Source organism: Leptonotus elevatus, chromosome 11 (genome assembly GCF_054856555.1).
Source record: "Leptonotus elevatus isolate MCC_2025b chromosome 11, RoL_Lele_1.0, whole genome shotgun sequence".
NCBI lineage: Eukaryota > Metazoa > Chordata > Actinopteri > Syngnathiformes > Syngnathidae > Leptonotus > Leptonotus elevatus.
The window spans coordinates 10,972,350-10,991,507 of record NC_141249.1 but is presented as its reverse complement, the minus strand read 5'-3'; the positions used below and the strand labels follow the sequence as shown (position 1 = coordinate 10,991,507).

At 39.7% G+C, this 19,158-nt stretch overlaps 1 protein-coding gene across 15 annotated transcripts in view; it reads right to left on the bottom strand.

Moving 5' to 3' along the window:
• adgrl2a (adhesion G protein-coupled receptor L2a) overlaps positions 1-16,654 on the bottom strand; it is a 127,305-nt gene extending 110,651 nt beyond the window's left edge. For all 15 annotated transcript variants that reach the window (XM_086088557.1, XM_086088558.1, XM_086088563.1 and 12 more), the window contains exon 1: positions 16,009-16,654. The gene's annotated coding sequence lies outside the window, so the exon portion shown is untranslated. The remainder of the gene's footprint in view (positions 1-16,008) is intronic.
• Positions 16,655-19,158: the final 2,504 nt, after the last annotated feature.

Sequence of the window (19,158 nt, the reverse complement as noted above, 5' to 3'; positions counted from 1 at the left end):
CATGAGCCATTGGTTGGAACAATACAACTTATTGGGTGTGTGGAGACAAAACTGGAGCGCCTTTAAAATCTAACAAAAAAGAAGATAATCCAGTCTGGGTAGGGTTTAGTGGACAAAATAGCACAACATAAGTAAAATGTGGAAATGAGTGTGCTGTGATTTGGCCATATTGCTCTCTGCCTGCATATATATATGACATCCATAACCTCATAATCACTTCAGTAATGCACTGAAAATCCTATTAGTTCTGTAAGATACCTATACCTGTCCGTCCATACGGATTATCGAAAACTGATTCGACACAGCAGCCAGGGTGTAATACAGTTTCCATAAATCTGAGTTGTAATTTTGATGTTTCACTGGCAATTGAAGTGGATTATCTGGAAGGGAATTTCAAATTGTCATTTCCACTTACTGATAGCACAAAACTATTCTTTCAGCTCTGTTGAGATAAGAATGATTCTGCCTGGACCATTAAACGGAGTCTTTACCAAATGTTCCCTGTGCTTGGGAGTTATTAGGATGACATTAATACACTACGATAAATAGGAAGATCAGGAATAGGAATGGCTATTTCACGGTGATAGGAGTTGCCAATCAAGCCCAATAGGTCCTTGACCAGGCATGATTCACCTTGAAATAACCAGAATGTATGCAATGCCTATAGAGTGAACTCCACTGGCCAGAAACCCAATCCAATTAGCATGTGCACATAAATACTCTGCTAGGTTGTTGCTCAAAGAGTACATTAGGACACCATAAAAGTAACATTTACAGTGAGACCCAGTTGGCCATGGCTAAATTAGTCCAAACAAATTGGCGGATGAGACAAACTGATCTTGGCTGTGTGCCTTAAGGCTCTACGAAGTCCAGCATAGAAAAGGTATGAATTTGCAGCAACTGGGTGCCCTGCTATTCCATGATGGGTGTGATTACCAGGGGCGGGCAATTTAGAAAATTGTGCTGGTCCCTTCCGTCTTCCATCAGTTATTAATTTTTTCAAGCCGAACCAAACTGTTATCGACAGTCCGTCATTTTGTTTTAACCACGCTTTGTCACCACTATTTTAGAGGTCGGAATTCAGTCGTCAAGAAAACAGGTATAAATCAGTGACAGATTGAGAGATCTATCGCACTTTCATCATTTTCTTAAAGTTTGACAGCCGTCGTCATTCATCAGAAATTCATTCATGTGCGTCCATCAGTGACAGACTGACAGACAGTCCGTCAGTACTGACGGAATACTATGTTCAAAACCAGAAAATCAAATGTGACAGGTTGTGACTGCCGTAGTACTGCCGTACTGAAAATTTGCCACAGCAAATAAAATGGGGCAAACGAAACAAAACCTAACAATAAGTAATAGGGCGTAACAAAACCGGCATCTCACTCTGGCCGCTACAGCATGTCTTTATTTTATTTACAATGTCAGCCATGACATACCCGTTATAACCCGAATGGAAAATATGCTTGTGTGACGGGAACACTGCATTTGAATAACTGTCTCTTTTGCATGTGTTCGTACAAAAGATGGATTACAGAATTGGTGGTTGACAGAAAACGAATATTTTATTTTATTTATTGAACTGTAGTATTACGGCAGTCGTGGATACTGTGATATACTGCACAGTACTGTGTGAAAACTTTAAAATAATTGAATACAGTGGAAAAAAATGGACAAAATCCCACGGCACACTACCTTTCGGCCAAACTGAGCTGCAACGAGGTCATAACTCTGCCCACTGTGCTCGACCTCATTGAAAATCCATGTGATCGTTTATTTCCATGTTTGTTTGCCAAAAAGGAAGCAATCCTTTGGATATATGAAGCGTGGTTTTAGTGTACAATAATATCCCGGTTGTATTTACATGGATGTGCACCAGTAAGCAGCTTGTGTGACCCTCTAACCCCCTCCCTCTTTCAAACTGAGCAGCTGCGTGGTTAAAAACACGGCTCCGTCTTTCTATTGAGGGCCCCGGCATCAATAATGCACTGTGATCGCCAAGCAGTATTGAACAGGATTATTAATTTTTAAAAAAGAGAACAGCGACACAGAACATGAGCAAGGTAACTGAGATCATGATGCTGTTAAAGTGGAAGCGAAAAGAAGACATCGTCGGTGCCTTTGTTAGAGATGATGGTGAAGACTGGAAATCCACCTTATAGTCTTTCTTGGTAAATTCTTGAGCCAGAAATGACAAATATAAAATCAAAGGCATTGATTTCAGAGATGTATTTCACACTTTTAATTGCCATGCGTGCAGATTTTTTTTTAACCACAGCTATAATATAATCTACAGTAGCTATGATAAGGACTAATAGTGAGAAAAGCACTTAAAAAAAAAACTATGGCAGCTAACGAATACATTACATCATCTTTAAATGCTGTGTACAATTGAAGACAAAATACAAAAATAAAAATAAAAAAAGTACACAGGCTTGTAAAGCAGTAATCATTGAATGTTTCTTTTTTGAAGAGTGCCAATTCTTTGAGATTAAAGGCTTTGGCCATAATGTGACTGACCGTGACTTGGTGTCTAATTGATGCTTTTAACCTTCCGCAGACCAGATGAAGGACGAACGGCCAACATAATGGACGGCACATTACGTCACTTAAACAGAACAAGGGTAGAAGATTTTACACTGTATCATACAATGACTTGGATTTTTGTGTACTTGTAATAGAATGAGATCTTCCATGGACCATGAAAACAATCTTTTTAAAATTTTAAATGCAGTCAATACTGGATTTAATCAATTCAGTGTAGCTGAAATCCAGCAGACGACCGACTAACTCATTACACCAATTACATAAGCAAATAATTATTTCAACAGTGGCATCTTGGCATGTTACAATCCCAGCCACGCCACTGCTGTATCTATTTTCAATCCCAAAGACAGCATGAATGCCTTCATTGGACAAGCGAAGCAGCATGTCAACCCAAAACACGGCATGGCCCTGTGCACACACACACACACACACACACACACTGAGAGCTGGGTGTCGTCTTTCGCATATCCAATCACCTGTCAGCCCTAAATCACAGCACCCGGAAAGGTAATGGCGCTTGTTAAACCTCATGAAGCTACATTTGTGTTTTGTTTTTCTCCAACAAAACTATGCAAGTACAACGATAACACGAGACGGAAAAGCTTTTATTTTTATTTTATTTTTTTACACAATCATTCACAGCATAAAGAGCAAAGCTTTGAAAAAGTTCAAAGTGCACCATTAGATTTCTTCCAGCAGTTTCGGTGTCACAGCTCGAAGGTACCGCCCTTGGTTCTGGGGGGTGCTGAGACGTCTCCTCGGTGCTCATTAGCATAACATCAGGACAGAGAGGCGGATTGTGATGCAAACAAGCTCACCCCACCGAGCCTCTATTTTAATAAAGGTACTGGTATGCTCACTGTACAAAAGGATCAGGCAATTTTAGAGGCCAAGGCAGATCTAATGATAGTTTCGAGCTAAGAAAGAAGTTGAGGAGAACATATTTAAATTCATGAGATGATGAAAGTGGAGTACGGTAGCTAAACGACGTCAACTGCAAAAGCAAAAAAATTGATGAAGCACTTTTAGCGCTTTCCAGAAAAGAAAATAGATATCCCCCTTGCAACATTATTCAAGTATAATTGAAACACATTTTGCATTCATGGCCTGTCTTATCATCCGCAGCTGGACAGCAGATACAGCAATCACTTGTGTTACACCTTGTGTGTGTTTAATATGTGTTTGCTTTCTGGTGATAAGCAAAACGGGGAAGGATGGATCGTTTTTTTTTCTTCCCCTTGCAGTGAATAATTTTCAAGGAACCCAAAGACACAAGAAGAGAAACTACACGAGACCGCCAAGCCGCCTGCGATGAAGCATTCGCTAAGGAAAATTATCTGCTGCCACTTTGAATACCAACGGGATTCTAATTCCCAAAACAAACTCTGAAAGGGAGAACAATTTCAGGCCGCACCTTTTGAACCGCCGCTTGCGAATGCGTATGAAGTCAAGATGTGAATCTAGGCATCTGTGTATGTAATATGCTGAAGTGTAATAGTTACAGATGTAAGTCGTACCAAATCATGGCAGCAGATGACAACTCATTCTGAATACAAATGGAATGTGATAACAAGGTCACACATTCTGCACCTCTGAATTACAGTCCACTGGAAGATACAGCCACAAACCGGGCCGGCCAATTATTTAGGTACACTAGTCCCTCGCATGTAGCTAAACGAGGTTAATACTTTGCAGTTTTAATCTATTACTGGAAACGACAATAATAAACACATCGGGGCGCTAATTAGCGAACCGCCAGGCTTTTCGTTCTGTCACTTGGACGGGTTGTGACTGTGAAGAAAAATGAGTTATCATCACTGTTGGTGAATGATATCTTGTAGCAGAAAATAATAATGACAATAACTGAAAAAAAATGGCAACGTGCCATGTAAAACATTTTTACACCCAAAACAGGCTTATCCACTGTTCCAAGATTACATTTGATCACGATCCAAATTACACTACGAATTACATTGACAACAAGAAAAATAGGTATATGAATATTTTTAACAATTACAATTTGAGTACACAGTACCTAATACAATACAGTACTGTATCTAATAATCTTGCCAATAAGTGGTTGTGTAAAGGACTCACTTATTTGATAGGTAGCTAATACCAGTTATCACTATCCTTATTAGGGCTGGGGTTTAAAAAATCGAATGATCAATATCGAACCGATTTTCCTTTTCGAGCCCGATATCGATTCATAAAAGCATGAATCGATTATTTTAATATGTCCTTTTCTCATAAATTCTTAAGAAACTAGAATTAGTTTGGTATCATACTGTTTTCTTGAAATTTGTTGTTCACATGAATTTAAAAGAATGTTCTTACATTTATGAAAGACCTGACTTATTGCACTTTAAGACAATTCAGAATAATTTTAATTTATATTTGCATTCTTTGAATTTGAATTATGAAAATATTTTAGTGATTATAACACGTGTTACTTTGATTAATAAACTAATTAAATGATTTAACCAGTTACTGCCTCTGGAAAATTTAATTTATAATTTAATATTTGTGAAGTTGTTATCATGTCCTTGACATTTAAGAAGTATTGATGTTCCATCATTAATCAATATCGGATTGAAGTGAAATGAATCAAATCAAATTGAGAAAAATCTTAATTGAATCTAACTGAACTTTTGTGAATTGAAATCAAATCGATTGAGGAAATTTGAATCAATATCCAGCCCTAATCCTTAAATGTGAATTTCTAGTAGCACTAATACAATACAACTGGCATTCTATACCATAGTTGACACCTTTTTTTTTAATACGATATCCATATAGTCTATTTTACTTTGTCGGGTCATTAAACGTCCTGTTTTGACCGGGACCGTCTCGTTTTTAGCCTTAGGTCCTGCGTTGCGGCGCATCTCACCAACCACATTGTGTGGTCCCGATATTATGCGGGTCCCATCCCGTTATCCCATTTTTTGCCATGTGTATGTCAATCACACAGTTGTCATAGCGATTCATATGATAAACACATTAACCCCCCCCCCCCCCAACCCTTGACGAAGATTGACTAGCGAGCAGTTTTTCATTTTGAGAATCTGATAACCTTAACTTTAAGTCCACTCCTGTTAGAGTCCATGCCAAAAGACAAACGTGAGTGTACAACTACTCATGAAAAGCCTCTCAACAACTCCCATATGTAGAACATGTTTTCCAGCTGCGCAACACAAACTGATTTAATGATGTCATTTAAAAGGAATGGCTCCAGATCTTTAAAGGATCTGTCACTGTACTTTAAATTTACATACAGTGTTGGCGGGTTTAAGCGGTAACACATTTTGACTTCAAAAGAGTTAACGGCTAATAAATATTCTCCGTCGCCGCTATCCATCTTTGTCTTACATGCCAAAAATATCCAGCGCATCAATTAGCACCTCGGTTTGGGGCTATCACTGCATGCTCTACTTGCATGTGCTGTGTTGCCAAAGCTTCATTAGACATCGCTATCTGGCCATTTTTTTATTTCATTTTCATTTTAAAGCATGCACTCAGCAGAGGGAGTCTTTTGTCAGTGATGGCAAAAATAGAGTTTTACTTATAGTCCCTAAGTTGCAGTACATCTGTAACTACGCTGATTCCAATATGCACAAGAAACTCTGGGCCCGCTCCAGGTGAGAGAATAAAAGATTGCATGCACAAAAAGTGAGGAGGCGTTCTGCGCTCAACAACGGGTGTCTCGTAGCTACATTTACAGAGCATAAGGTCCTCTGTTTCGGCATAGGTGGATTTATTTTTGCTAAATATGCTAAATAGAAAACAGGCTCACCTCCACTGTCAGGGAGATGTTATCAAGCAAAATAGGAGAAAACTTTACTACATCCTGTGGGCAGGTCTCGGCCTCTACCGAAATGCAGTTCTTTGTCTATCCGCGGGCAGTCCGGATCTACAGTATTTGTGATGGAAATGCATCTTCAGCTCACTTCACCACCTTCTACTGTAATCAGCTCAAACTGATGCCACAAATGCCACCAGCTCACAAAAAAAAAAATCCAATCTTTTTTTTCTTCTCTCCAAGCCTCCTTTGATTGACCCCTGTATGGTCATTTTTCATCAGCTGATATGGACCTGCTCTCATCACACTGAACTACTGCTCAAGTTCAAAGAGAAACGCCGTGCCGGACTCACATGGAGTGCCGCACGACAGATGGATAAAAAGAAGTATAGAAAGTAGTCGTCATTGGTGGACATTAAGACCCTGAATATTTCATTTATAATTCTAGATTTAGTCAGTTATTTAGCCCATTCCTTGTATAAAAAAAATGAAGTAGCTGTGTGGACATAAAAACAATATAAAAAAAAAAAGGTAAGAGTTTCTCATGTCCGTCATGTCCGTACTGAATGGGACGGGAGATTTCAACCACTGCTTCCATTGATCATTTTAACAGACGACCTAACGGCTTTTAGAAAACGGCAGCAAGCCAAGCAAGAACTACAGCAATCCTAAAACTGGTCATCATGGAACAATAATGAACTGGTAGACCCAAGGAGCGGAACGGAGTTCCTATAAATACTTGATACGCACTCTGTGTTGGTATTTTAAGTCACTATTTTACACTGTTAAGAGCTGGACCCTGGACTTTCAGAACACGAGACAGAAAAGATACATAAAAAGGAAACAAGGATAAAGTAAGCTTCCATCACATTTAAGCAACAGTAAAAACCTGCCACTTAAATAGAAATTGAATGTAACACTAAGTCTTATTATTATTTAATGTTTCACTATGTTGCAAAAATCTCAAGACTTTTTCACAGAACTGTATCGTTAACTGACTATTAGCTGATTGGCTTTTGAAAGGTTGCGCCAATCCATGTCATCGATCTTCAGACGCAAGAGAGGTTCCTCCAAAACTCATTTTGGGTTTTATAGACACGTTTTACAGCTGCATAAAAACAGTCCGTAAAAGTTTAAATTACTTTTCTCTTTTTTTTTTTTACAATTACCAAAGCATGGCAGAAGGAGAAGCTACAAATTTTATTGACACACATCTTCCAACTAACTGCAAGGAAGAGCAGCGCTCCATCTTCACAACACACTGGCAATAACATATCTCCTACAGTCGTAGACATTGTTTTTATAAACTGAATACAAAAGTGTATTTTTTAAATGAATGAGCCTTGAACAAACAAACACAAAAGAGTTCCACGTGGAAGTATATCCGAGGAAATTAGAATATGGTCGTTTTTTTCCCCCTTGCAGCGCAAACAAAACAGGTGTGATCTGCCACATTCACACACAGAATATTAAAAAGCATTAAGTGTAAGAAACAAACGTGTCAGCCTGATAAATACAGCACCGAGGGGGACGTGTGAGCAGCATTATTGGGCCAGCCAGCACACATGTACGTTTCCTCTATACGTGCCAAAAAAGATCAGAGGTGTCAATATTCTCTTCCAATTGTCATGATTAATACATGAATCATTTGACATCTCCATCAAACCGATGCCGATTCGGAGGTGGAGGGTTACTTATCACCCGTGTTAAGGATGTTTATTACTTGAGCACCCCCGCAGCGTAGGTGGAGAAGCTGGAGCCAAAAAACAGCAGTCCATGCCAGCAGGAATGGCACAGCTGTACAAGCGAGGCTGATACTGGGGGAGTCATTCTAGCCCCCCCCCCCCCCCCCCCTCCATGCATGAGTCCACGCCATTGTCACACACGTCAACTCTCAACGCTACATCGCTTCTTACACGCCTACTGAGTGTCATTATTAGCCTGATTCGGCGCCAATTGGGCAAAAAACAAGTACTTTTTGTGTCATACCCATATTTGGAAATGGCACATTTCAGCAGTTTTTTTTTTACTATATAGTCCTAAAATATAATAGACATTTTCAAATGTAAATATAACTAAAGTATCAAGGTTAATGAAACGCAATCTTAAAGTCACTGTCAAGACTAAGTACGCTCGGTGACACCCAGCATCTCACTGAACAGTAGACCCACAAAATGTCCGCCGCTCTGCCTGTTATGTTTTAATAACACTTAAACGGAAAGTCAACCCCCCCAAAAAAAAATATTTGGAGCTCCGCTAATCTAACGCAGCATTCTGATTAATATTTTGTTTGTGGAATATGAATTAAGCAGCAAAATCCAACCACTTTTATCCATAAGTGGGCGGCCATTTTGCCACTTGCTGTCGACTAAGGATGACATCAGAGTGCTCAGGGCTCAGGTAGCGACCAATCAATAACTCACTCACTTCAATAAGAAATAATAAAACATAAAGTGGTGAAAGTCACCAAAATAATTAAAACAGCTAACAGACATTTTGGGGTAAGATATTGAATTTGCTAGTACTCAAATAAGTGGAGTTAACAGCAGTTGAGCATATATAAGCGCATATTCAAAAGCTGTTAATGCTCTTAATGTCACCATTACACAAGTAAGTGTGTGTGTGCGTGCTAAGGAGCTCATGGATTCTACAGTCACGGTAACACGGAGGGACAACTAGCTTTAGCATTACTCCTCAGACTGGTCAGTTTATATTAAGCCAGCTCTCTTGAGCTCCATTTTGTTTTACAGGCAGAGATTTTGCACTTCAGCACAACCACATCTTGGTCCCCGCGGGCACCAATTTCAATTCTATTTTTTCGACCCCGCTTTTTTCTCTCTTCTTTTGTTTTCAAGAGGTTTCCCTCAAGAAACTCAGGTCCAGTTGACCCGAGATGAGGCCGAGACGGACGGAGCGGCTCGGCGGGGCGGCACAGAGCGAGGGGCTGTGCGCGGGGACAGAGCAGCAGGTGCAGCTGTGACAGTTGCCGTGTTGTCGCTCGGCCCACACTGTAGTCAAGATGAGGCTCACAGATGTAGCCACTCAGCGCGCGCCTTTATTGGCTGCCTCAAACAATGCATCTCTGTCAGGAACAACTCCTCCTCAGGCCATTTTGCACTGTGTTGGTAAGACAGCACCGAGCGGAAACGTCATTGTGACACGTACACACGCGCTAACGCGCCGTCGTGTGCCGCTGCAGCAACCCAATCAAAAGCTCTCCCGTCAAAAAAAACAAAACCTGAAGCGACACCATGGAACATGGAGGAATGATGTGTATTTACATTCATAATTGTTTTTTTCAGACCGAAACCAGTATGAGTACTCAACTCTCTTGAGTAGTCATCCATAATGATAGCTAGTGCCAATACCACTGTTTTGATACATAAAATTTCCAAAAACAAAATCAATGAAAGATCATGTTATATATCCTGATAAAGCATTTTTTTTCTTAAAAATGTATAGAAATTAATGGCAATTTTCTGTCCTTCTAATTTCACGTTCCTGATCCTAAAACGGCCACAAGAGGGTGGTCGATATTGGTATTGGTCTACGTCGCGAGTACCAATACCTTGAAATAAGGCTGGGTATCGTAGTCGCCCATCCCTAGATAGACCATTATTGTTGTTGTTTTTCTGGGCCGATACCAATTATTAGGAGTCAAGGAGGCCGATAACCGATTTATGAAGCCTATTTTCACTTTCACTGAAAATGTTTTTTATTTTAGACAATTTCTTGTTTTAATTCTAACTAATTCAAATTCTAGGGTCCTCATCACTTTTTAAAAGGTTAAATGAAAACTCCCTATTGTTACCTATAATAGCGTTTTCCGCCAGTTTTGCTCATCTCACATATAGTCGTTTAATATACGTACAATTCAGACATTAAATACAGTTGCACAAGATTAGAAGCTTTATTAGGTTTTTGCGTTACAAATAAAGAAGAGTATTTGCTTAGTATTAGAGAAACTGATACCAGGTATCAATACCTGACCTTATTTCAAGGTATCGATACTCGCGACGGTGGATGATTTGTGGCCATTTTACAATCAGGAACTAGTAATTAGAGATGACTATTATTTCAAGCAATTTTAGATAAAAATGCTATATTTGGGATTTATAGATATTTCTTTAAAATTATATGTATTTTTTTTTTAAGAAATAAAAGTTAGGTATGCAAAGTACTAGTGTTCTCGGTACTTGGTATCGCTGACTACTCAATCGTTGAGTCCTTGTACTGGTATCGATATGAGAAAAGTGCTATGGGATATCCCTACGATGCAATACAGACAAAAAAACTACAATGATACACGTTATATCAAATCCATACATAAAAAGTAGGGGTGAGAATTGCCTAGTACACGGTGATTCGATTCATATCACGATTCATAGGTCACGATTCGATTCGATACCGATTAATCCCGGTGCGAATCTGTAAATTGATTATTGCGATTTTTTTTTTTACTCAAATTTAGAAAATACTAATCAGTAAACTTGTACATATACACTGTAAGATTTGTATGAAAATATATTTATTTATCTGAAAATTCAGGCTTATAACTGAGCCACTGCATTTAACAAACAGGTTGCAGTCTGTTTCATGTTTGAGTAGCACTGAAATAAAATATTAAGGCTTAATGTTCCATTAATATAACATTCTTCCGTGCTTAATGTGTAAATCCTAACCCTAAGTAAGACGTTTTGTTGAATATTCCCATCAAAAATTGATGTTTAAAACTCGATTCGACAATTGTGCGCCGTAATATCGCGATATATTGCCAAATTGATTTTTTCTAACACCCCTAATAAAAAGTGATCACTATTTTCACTGTAAATAGTAGAATGTTATCTCAAAGTGGTTAAGAGGTCGTTGTATTTAACAAAGTGGAATCATTTCATCACCAAGTATATTTCAAGCCTGTCAAAAAACACATTTCTGATAAATCATCATAACATCCGTACAATTAGAGCGACCCGTACCGCACCTGCTGAGGCCGCACTTTACCCCCCTGCTAGATTTCAATCAAGCGCAACATTCTAACTGTACCCAGAAAATTAAAACTACTTTTATTTCTCTCTGGAAAGAAAATTCCAAGCAGACCCTCAAAGTAGCTCCGAGAACATATCAGATCTAATATGACCATATTTTTACGGTGTCTGCCTTCTCAATTACTGGAAAGAAGCTCAACGAGGGCGGTTAATTCATATGCAGAGGCATTATCTGTGCCCAGAGTGAACGGGGGAGAGCGGGGGGACGCACGGCGGGCCAAACTTATGAGCGTGTGAGGCAAACATAAAGCTTTTTTTTGGTGGCCCACACATGGAGCGCGGCGTGAAGATAAAAGCAGCAGGTTCCATGATTCACTGCAGGAAATTAATCGACTAATAGTCTTCTCGCTCTCTGTTTCCATGCCAAAAAACCCACATAAGAAGCTCATTAGAGGTGATGATGGACGTTTATGTTCATTCTCAAAATGTACACAGATTCTTTTTTTTTTGTGATTGAGCAGCCTCCAGCTCCATCTTTCCTCACGTACACTCACCCAAAAAATAAAAAATAAAAATAAAAAAAGTGCCTCCTGTCAGCGTGAGCAATCATTATCAGATAATTTCATTGTTTTTCCACCCCTCCGCTGTTGTTTGATGTCTCTGGCATGCTAGCATTTGAACAGATCATTATTTTGTTGATTAGCTGAGTTTTTAACAACTTAGAAGGCTTGTGATATTGCGATATTCCTCTGAAAGTCCCAGGCCAGACGCTACACTCCATCTGACTTGGCAAGTAAGCCACGAGTGCGAGAACAAAGCCCCAAACACAGCCAAGCACACGCTCAACTACACAATAGCAACTTAGCAGAACTAATCCACTCGAAAATTAAATGCCACATTGTTTGTTATTTTAAAAATATATATAATAAAGTGTATAAAAAGACTGCTTAGTGGTCTGCTAAAGTTTATTTTGTGTGAGTGTACACTCATACACTGAAACTGTTTTCCTGTATCATAAATTGATTTTACATCAATTATGAAAGGATATGATTCATGTTGTGTGTTTAGCCGTACTGTCCTGTGGTGCTGATTTGATTCCATATTTACCTGATTTTGTTTCCAGGATCAATTAGGTATGCACCTAACCTAACTTCTGATGACCTTTTTTTTAGATGACATATTTTACTGATTTTGTTTCCGTTTTTGAAAGGACACGATTCATGTTGCGTGTTACTATAACTGTCCTGTGGTGCTGATTTGATTGCATATTCACCAGATGGTTTTCCCCAGGTTCAATTAGTTATGTATCTAACCTAACTTCTGATGACTTTTTTTAGATTACATATGATTTTACTGTATCAAAAGATGGTTTTACGTCTGTTATGAAAGGATATGAATCATGTACTGTCCCACGGTTCTGATTTAATTGCATATTTACCAGATTTTTAGGGGCCGGAATTAAAGACATATCAACCTAACCTAACTTTTAGCGTTTTAGATTAATTGGAAATATGTTTCTTACTAGTGACACTATAAAATAAACATTTTAATTCAAAAATAATAATACAAATATTATAATACAAAAAAAATACGCTTTAAATGACTGCATGGAGTAAATTACAAAATATTCCCAACACTTTTTTTATTAGCACCATTTACGTTGCCAAAACTGGTTCCCGCTCATTAAAGCGCTACTGGCTGGCCTACACTAAATAACAGCCACATAAATAAAAAAAAATCCCTTTTAAATGCAAAGCTGAACTCCTCTCCCGTGCAATGAGTTACACTCGTCAAGGACAGATATATTGCTCCGCCATGTTTACCCACACCACCCCTGAATAAGCGCCCGTGTCCTGTCGGCGGAGGGGCTTTTAAGTGCTTCGCTCTCTTCTAATCCAGCCGAGACACGACTCCCTTCCCCTGGCAGACGTGCGCAGATCCCCCTTTTTCTCCCAATGCGAGCCTCGCTCGCGGCTGCCGCAATAACTGCTGTTTGCTCACAGCCTCCCATCTCCTCTGACAAGCACAAATTGAATATTTTCTCCAAACAGTGTTGCAGCTGCGCGCTGATAAGCGTGAGTTTTGTTCATATATAGCAAAATAAATGAGAATGTGGTTTTGTATTTGTGTCTTCTTGTTAAACTAGCACAAAAAAAAAAGGTGATTTTCAAAATGAATTTCCATAATTACACATTTTTCATTAGAGTATTTTCATCATCCAAAGTGACAGTGCTATGACTGCAAATCATTTTTGTTGTTGCTTTTATTCATTTGTTGGCCTATTTTTCGTCCTGGGTGTGACCACTGCTCACAGTTTTAAATCACACACAGCCAAGCATGTGTGCAACATGTCGTAAAATATGACTTACAACCACAAAGTGGGTCCGCCTGAGCACTAAGATTTCACAAAAGGCACATACGGGCTGAGGGAGGCAGCCATGTTGTTTTTCGTCATAGAGAAGCTATCCTCTCCTTCATGTCACATACCTCTACCAAATTATTTCGGCAAGCAGGACATTTCCTCAGCCGAATCCCACGAATAAATTCCCGCCCACCCCACAGGGACTTTTGGGAAGTGGAAACAAATGTTGGGTGCTGGTGGAGGTTGCGCGCACAGTAGCGCTCAGTGTTTTACTGATTAGCAATCGTAAAATAAAACTAGTCACAAGAAGGGCAAGTACTTGGCGTGGAAAAAGCGCGCACCTACCGTCCTCGCCTTTCTTTACAGCCTTGTTTATTCCTTTTAATGGCGAGCAGTTATCCGCCCAGCATGACTCCATGTAGGGAAAAAGCCACAAACCCACAATTTATATGCCAAAATTGGCAACGGAGTGTAAATCAAAATGAGTCCACTCCCTATCCTATCTATCCTCAACTCCACTCACAGGAGAAGAATCCTGACACAAGATTGAGTGAGCAGAGAGACAAAAGAAGAGCGAGCATATTTGGGTGGTAATCAGTGAGGATTTTAAAGCTCTGCAGCGCAACCTTTGAATCACTTGTGAAGGAAAACATCAGCTCATTGGCACAACCGGAGCAAGCAAATGCTGCCACCAGTTCAAGCCATTCGATATTAAATCAATAACAAATGACCTTAATAAAGCCAAAGTGCCTACACTTGACTCATTGTTATCATCTAAGGATGCAAATGACGGTTGCTTTAAGTGTGCGATTCGTCAGAAGAAGACAATCTCGGGCGCCGTCTATTGTGGAAGAAAAACAAGTGCGGGATGGGCAGGGGTGCATCGAGCAACAGCCCATAATGTCACAAATTTTGATGAGCTCTCACCCACTCCCTCCTCTTTCACGCTCACTGGCGGGAGTGTGAAATATCAAAAAAAGAAAAGAAAAAAAGTTGCGAAAATGGATGTGAGACACTTGTGACTGCTTCAAAGCTTTCGGAGAAGCCAGCCGGCCCGTATTGATCCATGCCTGGACATAAAATTGGTGAAAAGAGGCGACAAGAGTTTTACAGAACTGGATTCAATTCCACTCAGAGAAGATCGGAACAATGTACTCACACTTGTGTCACAATCCAAAGAAAATATATTGAAAAATATATTTAAAATTTTAAAAAAGACTACTTTCCAATTTCTTGTCATTAATTAACCCACATGTTTTGCCTTACTTTACCTCACTTGTGGTGAGTCACAAAAGTACTCATTAACTTCAACAATTTGCACTCTTAAATTTAAATCCCGTTTTGTTACTCATCCTTCAAACTGTATTCTTTCATTCATGTGCATCTTCTAAAATGATCCAGAAGAAACAATCACTTCCACAGAAAATGTACCAAAATGCTCATCATTCTTTTTCATCGTCACAAACAGACAGAAGTCGCATTCACGGACCTGAAACCACTCGGGAAATCGCAGTATCCTTTTCAAACCACACAATTTAAACAAGAGACTACGACAAACGCGGGGCTAAATTTGGCCAATAATCCAGTGATGGATGACCGAGGAGTGCTGGTGTGCTTCGGGGGGGGGGGGGTGCCATGCATCACCGGCCGGGCCGCGGCGTGCTCTCACCCGGCTCTACACATGCCTTCAACATCCTTTACAATAAACGTGCCCAGAAATGAGTAAATCATCCAATTTTGCCGTCTTTGTGCGCAGACTTAAACAGCCGCATTTATTTCTCCCTTTAACTCGTTTTAGACATTTACAAGCCCATTGCGCCTGTTTTTTTTTCGAAAAGTAATTATTACATTGAGAGACCATTTTTTCCTTTGAATAAATATCCTGTCCAATTATAAAGGATTAGAGCTCTTGAATGTGCAAAAAAAAAAAAAAAAAAATCACTTCTCGGGTCACAGCTCCACTAGTATCCCACATATAACAAGAGCATCAATTGATTTGTAAAAAGATAAAATGAAAAAAACAAAAAACAGAAATGAACTAATAAGAAATTAACGTCTCTGAAACGCGATGAGGCTCAAAAGCGCGGCCGCACATCTGTTGCACAGGGATTTTTCTTCTTCGGTATTTTAGGAGTTATCGGCTCGCAATCTGCGTGTGACTTTTTAAGCTCCTAAAATACAACTCGCCTTGCAAAAAGCTTCTTTTTAATTGAGTCGCGAGCACGCGATGTAGTAGTGTGCGTGCAAAAGTGAGCAAAGTTGCTCCACATTCAACTTAAAGCCATCTTCATTCAAAGTGCAATCAAACTTACCTTGCAGCGAAGCCGGGCGAAATAAAGTCTGAATTGAAAAATAAGAATAAGAAAGGAGGGGGAATGTCAGATAGTGTCTGATGGAGGGTCCTGTGCGGGTTTGCGGGTCTGAGGCATGCCCCTCTTCAGGCTGGTTCTCAGTCGGCGACAGGTTCTCCTCTCAACCCGGCCGTGCCTCTCTTCCAGGGGCACACTTCCATAGCCAAAAGCCGCTCTCGTCAACACCTCTGCCGGAACCGAGCCGACACCATCAAGTCTGGGCTCTTCTTGTGTTACCGAAACAAAACAAAAAAAAGAAGAAGTGTCTGCGGACGTTTGGTGTCTCTATCCGCGACTTGCGCTCCGTCCGTGGGCGAGAAGTTTTGAAGCCGAAATGGAGCCCGCTTTCAGGGTGAAGGAGGAATGGACGCGCGGCGGACTTCCAGTTAGCAGAGGCAGCCAGCCAGTGCTGCTTCGGCCGGGAGCAAGCTGCCGTGTGCTGGCACCCACCGAGCGAAGGGTGGGGGGCTCCAAAAGCCCGGACTGGACTTTCTCGGATCCGGACCGCGTGGCAGCAGCAGGACGAGCAGCAGGGGCCTTTTTAACGTGCCATCTTTTTTTCTGTACTCTGAGGAATATCAAATGAAATCATAGAAAGGATGTTATCGATACATCATTTACTGGCTCTTTTTCTGCTTTGAGATGTATCCTTTGCTTTAGTGCAAACAGTAATGTGCTACAGTGGGCAGTCCCGTGGAGTCAACCAATGAAAAGGAGGATTTCGTCTCTACTGTCGTATTACGTTGGGGAGAAATCACAGCAATAAAACACCTCCACCATGACACAGTGGTCAAGCAAAAATATGCTTCAGCATTTTTTTTTTCTCATATGAACACTCCGAGACCACAAAATGAGGCACGTCAATATAATCAAAATGAGACCAAACCGAAAGTGTGTGTCAACATTTCTGCCTCTATGATTAACTTTGTCAGAGATGCATTGATTTGACAAGATCTATCTGTTAGGGGTGTAACAAAATATGGTTGGAATTAGAAAAACAGTCTGGATTTAAAAGATGTGAATGCATCAAATCAAATCGAATCGAATCGGATTGCAATCCCATTGAGATACGCATCAAATCATCTGTTATTGGAGCAGTGCACATGTCTGTCTATCTATCTATCTATCTATCTATCTATCTATCTATCTATCTATCTATCTATCTATCTATCTATCTATCTATCTATCTATCTATCTATCTATCTATCTAACTATATGTAATATGTATATTTAGTAATTATTTGATGTCTTAATCCAAGCATTTGGTACATCTAGTGATTTTTGATTTAAAAAAAAAAGGAAATTCAATGTTTGCATTATCTGCATAAAGGACTCTGTTACTTCCATAAAACAAAAGCAGGTCAATGCACAAGAATGGCATGCTTATTTCTGCATTGGGCGCAGACTCGCATATTGTGATGTGGCCGAGAAGTTCTGTCCCGAAATATTACGAGACAGGGCACCTGGCTTCAATAAAAACTGTCTTTCACCCACTGTGGGGAAACGTGAAGTTGAGTCATACTCACCAGGTGAAGGTGAATGCAGGCGAGGGGCTGACTTGTGTTTTTATAAGCATAATTTTACATAATAATACATGCCATTTTTTGGGTGGGGGCAGGACAAAAAAGAGAGAAAACAGATGTAATAAAAGGTCACCCGGTGGCAAGCATCCATAGCTGGAAAAAATGTTTATTTATAAGCAGAGACTAAGAACACATGTGGTGTCTTTATGGCTTTGTTAAACAGCAATTTCGTATTCACACTAGTGTGCAGTCCAAATTGCCAACAGAGGGCATTGGGCTATTCCTTTGAAAAGATAACTCAACATAAACCATCTACAGGTGAAGACAGTTTATTATTAGAGAATTCACCCCCATTGTGTGTGTTGCTTTTGTGCTTTTATGTTTTCTACGATTCACAATGTGTTTATGATTTACAGTCGCATTAGTGTATCTTGCAAAAGGAAGCTCGGTAGCATCAGGTGCTTTGTGCTGCAAGGTACACGAAGCATAATATTGTGAATGAAGTTTTTCATGGAGAATTTTGCTCTGTATTGACATTGAAACACGTCAAATTGACAGGCAGTGGGGTCTGACATTCGGAATTCAAAAAAACAAATGCTGCGCTAAACATGTGCAAAAGTTTCAAGGCCATACATAGAATTCAGTATTCTTCACTTCAGCAAGCACATAATTAGTTTATTGTGCGCCAGGGGGCGATTCTACAAGTAGGATCAGAGGTTTAAGGGTGCTGAGCTCACAGCCAGGCAAGATAAATTTGACTGTTTTCTACATTTGAATGCAATTTTATTTGGAGAAATTCTGTAACTAAACCAAAAATGTGAAAGGTTATTCAAATGTTGAACCGCAGCAAAAAAAGGAATGGATTGGATTTAGAAATTGGATTTACAGTATAAAACAAATATTTTGCTAACCGTAGAGAATTTTAATACAGAAACACCTCTACATATACACATTAACAGGCTGCATTTTTTTCTAGAACAAGCAAGCCCCCAGAAGTGAGCACTAAACTACAACCCCCCCCAAAAAAGAGAAAAAAAAAGACATTTATAAGAAATTCTACATATAAAACACATGAACAGAAACTAACTTTCGGGAATACTGTGAGTAATAATAATTCAAAAATATCCTCTCCTTACTCCTCTTTCCCTGTTGTAATATGAGTTATAATATTAATGGACATGGAGTCATAGCTTGTCAGTAGCACATGTGCATGCCACATAGCTACTCTCTTATTTAAACAGAGGCTAGTGCTTCTATCATGACGACATGGAACGATTTATAGCTAGAAAAAACCCCAGCTTACTCCTAAAAACAACAAAAAACTCTAATTAAAATAAAATGAAAAATTGTAATGTAAAATATTAGCGGTGCTGCAATGTAGGTGCTCAGAAATGTCTGCAATGTGTGCGTCAAGCTTGTTATTTGGCTTTTTGTGACAGTTATTGTGAAAGAAGGCTTTTCATTTGAGCCTGACATTTAGATTTTTGGTGAGGCGGAATTTGGCAGATGCCAGTATCCTCTCTGCTTGGCTTCTTTGGCAACTTGGGCAACGGAGCTCTGTCACCCTACAAGGCAAAGAAAGTACAAG